Here is a 9,821-nt window from a genome sequence, read left to right as displayed (position 1 = left end):
TTCTTTATCCATTCATCTGTCGATGGTCGCCGAGGTTCCTTCCACAGTTTGGCTATTGTGGACATTGCTGCTAGAAACATCAGGGAGCAGGTGCCCTGGTGTTTCATTGCATCTGTACCTTTGGGGTAAATCCCCAGCAGTGTAATTCCTGGGTCGTAGGGCAGGTCTGTTTTTAACTCTTTGAGGAACCTCCACACAGTTTTCCAGAGTGGCTGCACCATTTCACATCCCCACCAACAGGTAAGAGGGTTCCCTTTTCTCCGCATCCTCTCCAACATTTGTGATTTCCTGCCTTGTTAATTTTCCCCATTCTCACTGGTGTGAGATGGGATCTCATTGTGGTTTCGATTTGTATTTCCGTGATAGGCCTGGAGGATCTTAATGTAAGTCTATAGTGAATTGAAGAGACAAAGATGAAATGGACGCAGCACATGAAGACAATTCTTTCAAGAAGTTTGACAGAAAGGAACAGAGAAAGGTCAGTGGCCAGAGAAGAATGGCAAGTTTAAAAAGTTGGAGTTTTTCTTGAAGAAGAAGACATTCGGTGACATTTATTAATACAAGCGTAAAGATTAGTAGTCAGAGCTGAAAAATACTGCCAAGAAAGAGAATAACTGATTGGATGATTCCCTGAAGAAAAAGGATAGGATAAGATCCACACATCAAGAACATAAAATTAGCTTAGGAGGTGGAACTGGGTAAGAGGATGTCAAGGTGGATTATGGGTGTTAGTAATTTTAAGACTATTACAAGTTGGCAAGAGTAATAAAGATAGATAGATAGATAGATAGATAGATAGAGCCAATAATAGGTATGCTTAGCCACATTAGTAGTAATATAAATGGAATATTAAATACCTATTAAATTGACCTAGATTAAAAAGCAAATAATATGTGTGTTGGGCAGGGGATCAGTTAAAGAGACACTGCAGGCGGGAATAGAAACTGGACTTCTCTCCCCTCCCCCAGGGATTTTAGAACCATATATATATATATATCCCTAAAATGTGTGCATACTTTGTCTAAGCAAGTATACTTCTAGGAAGTAATCAAAACTCACACATGTATTAAGCTGGGTGGAGTTCATTTCAGCTTGTCCACCAACGAAAGATGAGTGAAATATATTATACCCATACTTCTTAGAGACATGTATAACATGGATTCAGATAAGAGAAATTCACTTATATTAGTTTCAGTAAGAGGATCTTCAGATTTTATGGGAAGGGAATGTGGAGTTGCCACCTGATTGACTACCCTGATACACAATCAGGGGGATGCTTTAAACCATTAAAAATTATTTAAAAGACTATTTAATGATAAAGATATGTAAAATGCATTGTTACGAGAGAAAAGTAGGGTATGAAATATGGATTATTACCATATGATGGGTTTTTTTGCTTTTTAGGTATTCTGCTTATCTCTATTATACATAATGTATATTTTATAAGGACATATAAAAGTCATTCTTTTAAAGATGTGAATAGCTTTATAAGAGGGAGGAAGTTGGGGAAGCACTCTCTGATAATCTTGAAATGAATGATGGCTCTCTGTAAAGTAGGAAATCAAAAGAAATTAGATGCTTTAATGAGCTGTAAGAACTGTTTTTTTAAATGTATTTCATAGATGCATATTTATCAGTGTCCCACCAGTCTCACAAAGGATTGTGCTCAAAAAGAGATATACACCATAGTAGGAGAAAGTGATCAGAACAGGCAAAAGGTAACTGGAAAACAAAATAAAATCAAACAAAGGCAAGCATTTGTTAATACCCCCAAAAATCATGCTGACAGATCGTTCATAATTGCAAGAAGAGTACACACAAATTAGTCTCTGATGTTCCTCACAACTAAAACAGAAGGAAAAGATTGTTCGAAATTTCACATGATCTGTAAGAGATTTTTTTTTTTTTTAGATTTATTTGTTTATGATAGAGAGAGGGAGAGGCAGAGACACAGGAGGAGGGAAAATCAGGCTCCATGCCGGGAGCCCAACGTGGGACTCGATCCCGGGACTCCAGGATCGTGCCCTGGGCCAGGCGCCAAACCGCCGAGCCACCAAGGGATCCCCTGTAAGAGATTTTTTTAAGTTGCTTAAGAGAAATATAGTTTGATAGAGAAATATGAGAAAAATTGCTCCCAAGGTCTTTATAAGGGAATAATATGAGATTTGTCTATTACTATTGTGTTTATTCTATTTTGATAGAATTTAGAAACATTTGGGATCTCTGGGTGGCTCAGCGGTTTCGCGCCTGCCTTTGGCCCAGGGCGCGATCCTGGAGTCCCGGGATCGAGTCCTGCGTCGGGCTCCCGGCATGGAGCCTGCTTCTCCCTCTGCCTGTGTCTCTGCCTCTCTGTGTGAGTGTGTCTCTCATGAATAAATAAATAAGATCTTAAAAAAAAAAAAAAAACAAATAGCAAAGAATATATTAGTTAATCTCTCAAAATATTTTCCCTACTTACCTAGTTTCTTTTTATCTTTATGGCTCCAAAGTAACTTTTGATATACTAAAAATAGTAATAGAACTTTAACTTCGTAATATTTCTTAATGCTTCCTAAAAATCCCCTTTTTGTAAGTAAATAGGTATTTTATAGTATGAAACTCCTTCATTTTTTTTTGTTACGCCACATCCATTCAAGAAACCACTCCTCCCCAACTATAACTTGTGTAGTTCATGTGGGGTTGATTCCCAAATCCCCACCCAGCCCCCACTCCTATGCTTGATCCCAGATCTGGCCAATGACAATCATCACTGATACTTTCACATGTACTATAAGGAAAAAGACCATCTTTCTCTGACATTGCAGGTGCTAAAGGCCAGGTGAGCTTGGAGCTGATAGGCTACCTTTGCCACCACGTGGAGGCTTGTTTAAAATTAAAGCTAAAAAAGCTAACATGGAAGATAGAAACCAAATCCTAATGATATTGTTTGAGCCCAGCGATCCAGACATGCCTCAAGACTAGTTTTACCACTGGACTCTTCAGTTAAATGAGCCAATAAACTTTCTTTTGTGCTTAAACTTGGTTTTATCTGGACTTTTTCATTTACTACTGAAAACATCCTAATACAGGTATACTTCATTAAGTCAACATTATTTCTGTTTCTTCTATGCCTCATTTTTTTAAGATTTTATTTATTTGACAGAGAAAGAGCATAAGCAGGGAGAGCAGCAGGGAGAGGGAGAGGGAGAAGCTGGCTCCCTGCTGAGCAGGGAGCCCAAAGCAGAGCTGGATCTCCGCATGACCTGAGCCAAAAGCAGACGCTTAACCAACTGAGCACCCAGACGCCCCTGTATGCTTATTCTAAATTTGTTACTCTAGAATGTATGTGTAATATATTCCACAGTTCTCACTAAATTAATCCACAAATTTACTACAATCCCAATCTTAATCCCAATGGTATTTTTTTTTTAATTTATTTATGATAGTCACACACAGAGAGAGAAAGAGGCAGAGACACAGGCAGAGGGAGAAGCAGGCTCCATGCACCGGGAGCCCGACGTGGGATTCGATCCCGGGTCTCCAGGATCGCGCCCTGGGCCAAAGGCAGGTGCCAAACCGCTGCGCCACTCAGGGATCCCCCAATGGTATTTTAATAGCTCTTCGTTGTTGTTGTTGTTTGCCTATTCTGGAGCTAAGTAGAGTTACTCCAGAGTTCACTGAAAGAAAAAAAACATTAAAATACCAAGAAAAATAGGAGCATATACTCAGATACCGAAACATACTATAAAACAAGAATAATAAATATAGGGTGGTAATAGAGTACACATCAATAGTTATGGAACAGAATCCAAAGCCTGAGTGTACATAGTTAATAAACATAAATATTTGCCATATTTAATATATGATAAACCAAGAGATGCTTAGCCCAATAAGATATTTAATATTTTAAGGACAATGAGCCAGATTTGAGGGAGAAAAATAATCAGATATCTACTTTATTCATCATTCCAGAATAAATTCCAAATGAATTCAGGACTTAAATATGAAAATTGAAGCCAGATTGATTCTCAATTATATATTGGTTGGTTTATAATTGATACAATCTTTAGCAATATCTGCTAAATTTTTAAATATTAATACCTTTTGACACAGCTTTTCAATTCTAGGAATTTATCCTATAGAAACAAAATATGTGTATAAAGATAAGTATGATAATAGAGCACTGGAATATCAAAAATAGTATATACAATGGAATAATTAAGTTTTGGAATACCTCTACCATGCAACCTCAAAGGAACAATATCACAACCAAGGAAGTGAAAATCAGGTCTTGGGGCGGAAGGCAAAGAAACTCCTTATTTTTTATATATAAAACATAAAAATGCATAAAGAATGCATAAATACATAGTTTATATGTGGTATTGAAATTTCATGAAGAGGATGATTATGAAAAAAAAATGTCTAACCCAGCTTCTTGGGACAATGGGAAAAAAGACTGAGAAAATCTGATCTATTTAATTCATTACAATGCAACTGTTTTGTTTTTTGTTGTTGTTGTTTTTTTACAAGGCAACTGTTAAAAAGAATGAGGTAGATGTGTATTAACAAAGGAGGATGCCCAAGATGCGTGATGTTTTAGAACAAACAAAGTGTGTACTTTTTGGTGGTGAAAAAGGAGCTTCTTAAATAGGACTCCAAAGCCTAACATCATTAAAGCTTAGGTTAAACTACACAAAATTTAAAATTCCTGCATGAAAAAAAGAAGCCTACCCACCACCCTCTCCACACAAACACACATGCACACATTGTAATTAAAGTTGAAACAATAACCCAAGAGAAAATATTTGCAAAATACATGACAAAAGTATATGCCATTAATATAAAAAGAGCTCTTACATGTCAATAAAAAAGTTTAACACCCTAACAAACATACCTGGTAAAGACCATGAACAAGCAAATCACACACACACACATAAACACACAGACACAAAGCAAATAAGCATATGAATATTTTTATTCTTTATTTTTTTTTTATTCATGAGTGACACAGAGAAGCAGGCTCCTCACGGGGAGCCCAACACAGGACTCAATCCCAGGACCCCAGGCTCATGACCTGAGCCAAAGGCAGATGCTCAACCACTGAGCCACCCAGGAACCCAGAAATTATTTTTATTCTTAAGAAATAAAAATAATCCCACAATGAGATAACATGTTTTCATTGGATTAGCCAGGTTTACAAAGGTTGGTGTTGGAAGAGATAGGAGATAGGGCTCTGTCAGAGTATAAATAGGTTCAGCCCTTCTTAGGTACAGTCTAGCAACATGTATCGAAATGTTAAATATGAATACCTTTGAATCAGCAGTGATACTTCTAAGAATATATCCAAAGTAATCATCAGATAAACCAGAAAAGATGTATGTGTAAGAATGTTCATTACAATATTGGTTAAAAATTGGAACCAACTTAAAGTTATATAAATAAAAGTCTAAATGTACTTTTTGAGTGAAAAGAACTTTCATGTTCATTGTAATACTATTTCTATAAATTATGTATAAGTACACATAGAAACTATTTTTTAAATGTTAATGTAAATTTCTGTAGGATTTCAAATAAGTTTCAAGCTCATGCAAAAATCAGAGAATAGTATGAACTCCTACGTACCTCCCTATTCATCATCAACTCCTATTTCATCTATATTCCCACTCACTGCCTCACTCAACCCAATTTTTGAAGCAAATCCAAAACATTTTATCTGCAGTTTAATATATATGTCTAACAGATAAAGGTGATTCTAAAACAATCTCAATGCCATTATCATACCTAAAAAACTCCTAACAATTCCTTTATGAAATCAGTTATATCCAATCAATATTCAATTTTTTATGCTTACACATTGTTTTACAGTTAGATTGAGGTCCATACATTATAATTCATTCATATATTTCCTAGTCTATAGATCTCCCTCCCTTTTTTTCTTTCCCTCTCTCTCCTTCCCCCCTCTCTCAATTTACTTGGGTAAGTAATTGGGTTGTTGGAGCTTAGGAGTTTTAAAAGTAGACCTGACCCTAACATTTACAGACCTGGGACAACAGTACAAATAGAGCCCCAAATACCTTGCATCTGAACACTTAAGTGCTATCATTCCAGCTAACAGTTTAATGTGCTCTATGTTCCTGCCTTGACAAATCCTCTTAATGATCTGTAAGGCCAAGTGAAGATTCAGAATCCTCAGATTGTTGGAATTCCTCACTGGATTGTGTTTGCACAGGAGAGCTGCTGCCACGTGGCCCACAGGCTGGCCCATTCTCTTTCCACCCCTGCCTGGCTCCATCTCCTTCTCAAGGACGCTCCTGCCCACATGTCCGAGCTCAATCCACATGGTCTGCAGACACCCACCACTGGCTGCACAGTTCAAACTTGGGAAGGTAAACCAAAGAACAGGCCCATGCAGGTCCTGAAATCAGGCATAGGTTGCATAAACTGGGAAGCTCTAAACCTGGTCTGGAAGGAAAGACACTAAGTGGGAAGTCCATGAACTTCTCACCCCATCTGGAACAGTATAGCTAGAGGAGGGTCAGAGCAGGGGTCCCTTGTCTGGGTCTAAGGACAATGCTGCAAGAAAGTTCCCCATAGTCTAGATTTTGCTGATCACATCCCCAAGATGTTACTAAATATGTTTCTTTGTTCCCTCTATTTCCTGTAAATTGGTAATTATATTGAGGAGCACAATCAGATTCAGGTTAAATGTTTTTGGCAAGAATATTTTTATATGTGTTAGGTTCATCCATCAGGAGACACATAAAATCTGCTCTTTTCTTCGCCCGGTGCGAGGGCAAGGGAGGATGAGGGCCGAACCTTTTCTGTGGTACTGCCTGAGGCGCTGAGTCTTTAGCCAACATCCCTTGGGCTTCGTCATCGGGAGCTGCGGGACTGTCATTTTTAACTTTCCTTGCCCTCCACCTCCATGATGGCGAATGACGGATTCCCTGATTAAAACTTTTTCTCAGAGGATGTACGGCCCAGAGCTTAGGGATGGACGCGATTGGGCCCCAAGAGCCGTGAGCTTAAGCTTGGACCTACCTGGAAAGGTTTTGCCCATAAACCAGTTTTCATAAATTTTGTTTCCTTTTAAGAAAAGAGAAGAGAGTTGACAACATTGAAATACAGAAATTCATTTCCAAAAAAGCAGATTTGCTTTTTGCACTTTCCTGGAAATCGGATGCGCCTGTAACTTCTGAAGTCAATGAAGACAATAAAGATGGTTATGCGGTCATGCTGCCGTTAGAGCAGTTCATGGAAATACCTAGTATGGACCGGAGAGAGCTGTTTTTCCGAGATATTGAGCGTGGTGATATAGTGATTGGAAGGATTAGTTCCATCCGGGAGTTTGGGTTTTTCATGGTGTTGATCTGTTTAGGCAGTGGCATCATAAGAGATATATCCCACTTAGAAATCACAGCTCTTTGTCCATTAAGAGATGTACCTTCTCACAGTAACCACGGGATCCTTTATCATATTACCAAACTGGTGACATTATTTGAGCTGGAATCAAAGATATTGACAGATACCATGAAAAGCTTGCAGTGTCTCTATATAGCTCATCTCTTCCACCACATCTATCTGGTATTAAATTGGGTGTAATTAGTTCTGAAGAGCTTCCTTTATACTACAGGAGAAGTGTTGAACTAAATAGCAATTCTTTGGAATCCTATGAAAATATCATGCAGAGTTCCTTGGGATTTGTTAATCCCGGAGTAGTTGAACTCCTTCTAGGAAAACTAGGAATAGATGAATCTAATCCACCATCTTTAATGAGAGGCCTACAAAGCAAAAACTTCTCTGAAGATGATTTTGCTTCTGCGTTAAGAAAGAAACAGTCTGCATCTTGGGCTTTAAAATGTGTGAAGATTGGAGTTGATTATTTTAAGGTTGGACGCCATGTAGATGCTATGAATGAATACAATAAGGCTCTGGAAATAGACAAACAAAATGTGGAAGCTTTGGTAGCTCGTGGAGCATTATACGCAACAAAAGGAAGTCTGAACAAAGCAATAGAAGATTTTGAGCTTGCATTGGAAAACTGTCCAACTCATAGGAATGCAAGAAAATACCTCTGCCAGACACTTGTAGAAAGAGGAGGGCAGTTGGAAGAAGAAAAGTTTTTAAATGCTGAAAGTTACTACAAGAAAGCTTTGGCTTTGGATGAGACTTTTAAAGAGGCAGAGGATGCTTTGCAGAAGCTTCATAAATATATGCAGAGAAAAACAAGCTGAAAAGGAAGAAAAGCAGAAAACAAAGAAAATAGAAACAAGTGCAGAGAAGTTGCGTAAGCTCTTAAAAGAGGAGAAAAGGCTAAAGAAGAAAAGAAGAAAATCAACTTCTTCCTCTTCAAGTGTTTCTTCTGCTGATGAATCTGATTCTTCTTCATCAACTTCTTCCTCTTCTGGTCATAAAAAGCATAAGAAACATAAGAAGAACCGTTCAGAGTCTTCTCGAAATTCCAAAAGGCATTTAACTAAGGCCTCCTCAAGTCAAATAGATCAGAGTAGGAAAGATGAGTCCTTCCTAGTTCCATCCAATACTTTAGCATCTTTTCTTAACCAAAAACAAGAAGTTGGAAAAACTATTGGAAAAGCAGGACAGGTTCCCATATCAAAAAAAAACAGGTAAAAGAGAAAGATAGATGCTCTCTCTCTTCATCTTCAGTTGAAATTCCGGATGATTTTGGAGGTAGGTCTGAAGATCCAAGAGATTTTTACGCTCAGGCAAGTAGTAGCAAAACAGAAAAACCATATAAATCAGAAAAACATTTCTCCAGTAGAAGAGATTCCTTGGATTCCTTTTATAGGAATTCAGAGGACAAAGTAAAAATTTATGGTTATAGAAGATTTGAAAAAAATACAGAGGGAAAAAAAGAGCACCATAGGAGGTGGGAGCCAGGTTCTACGAGGCGTTCCACTTCACCAGCAAGCTCAGACTACTCTTGTAAGTCAGTTGAAAAATCTAAAAAATACACTTATTCTGGATCACGTGATTTCAGTAGACATGAGCAAAGATATCAGTTAAATAAAAATCAAGGAGAATATGAAACAGAGGTTAATTATGAAGAGGACATTAAAACAGAGGTTCCAGAAACAGATGGACTAAATAGCAAAGAGCAGTCAGCAAGTGGAGTTAAAAAAAATTTACCTCAAAATTTACTCAATATATTTAATCAGATAGCTGCATTTGAGAAAGAAAAAGGAAATAAGCCAAAAAATTAATACATTGGAGAATCCGCACCATTACAAAAAAGGCCATTAACTGAAAGTTGGGTCTTCTAGTCCAGTGCAAAATCTCTGCTCCTAAAGCTATATTATCTGTAGAGATTGCAGAAAGCAGATGCTTTTTAGCTATTCTCAAAGTATATTTGTTTCAATCATGGGTCTCCTAACAGCTTGATTTTTTTTTTTTTTTTAGGTTTTTCATGTGTATGTTTCTGTATAGTATTTCTTACTGTGATGATCTAAACCTCACCTAAAAATAATTCTCAAAGTATTGCTTCCTCACTGTATTATAGTGTATGAGAATCCCTTGGGTCCACTCTATCGTGCTGCTTGAGAGAAAATTAAATTTGTTCATTGAAACAAAAAAAAAAATCTGCTCTTTCTTTTTAATTGGAGTATAATTAAGATAAAATACAATGCACATATCTTAACTGTTCAGTTCAATTAGTTTTAACAATTAGGTATACCCATGTTTAGCTTGATCCCAAAACAAGATAGAGAATATTTCCATCACCCCAGAAAGTTTTCTCATGAGTCTACATTTAGCTCCCCTCCACCTGCTGAGCCTGGGGCTACTGAGGAATAAGGCTGCCATGAACATTCCTGTACACATTA

At 37.5% G+C, this 9,821-nt stretch overlaps 1 pseudogene; it reads left to right on the top strand.

The window, feature by feature from the left end:
• Nucleotides 1-6,914: 6,914 nt before the first annotated feature.
• On the top strand, nucleotides 6,915-9,330 carry LOC112922210 (tetratricopeptide repeat protein 14 pseudogene; annotated as a pseudogene).
• The last annotated feature ends 491 nt before the right edge of the window (nucleotides 9,331-9,821 follow it).

This window comes from Vulpes vulpes, chromosome 16 (genome assembly GCF_048418805.1).
Source record: "Vulpes vulpes isolate BD-2025 chromosome 16, VulVul3, whole genome shotgun sequence".
Classification (NCBI taxonomy): domain Eukaryota; kingdom Metazoa; phylum Chordata; class Mammalia; order Carnivora; family Canidae; genus Vulpes; species Vulpes vulpes.
This window is presented reverse-complemented; position numbering and strand designations above follow the sequence as displayed.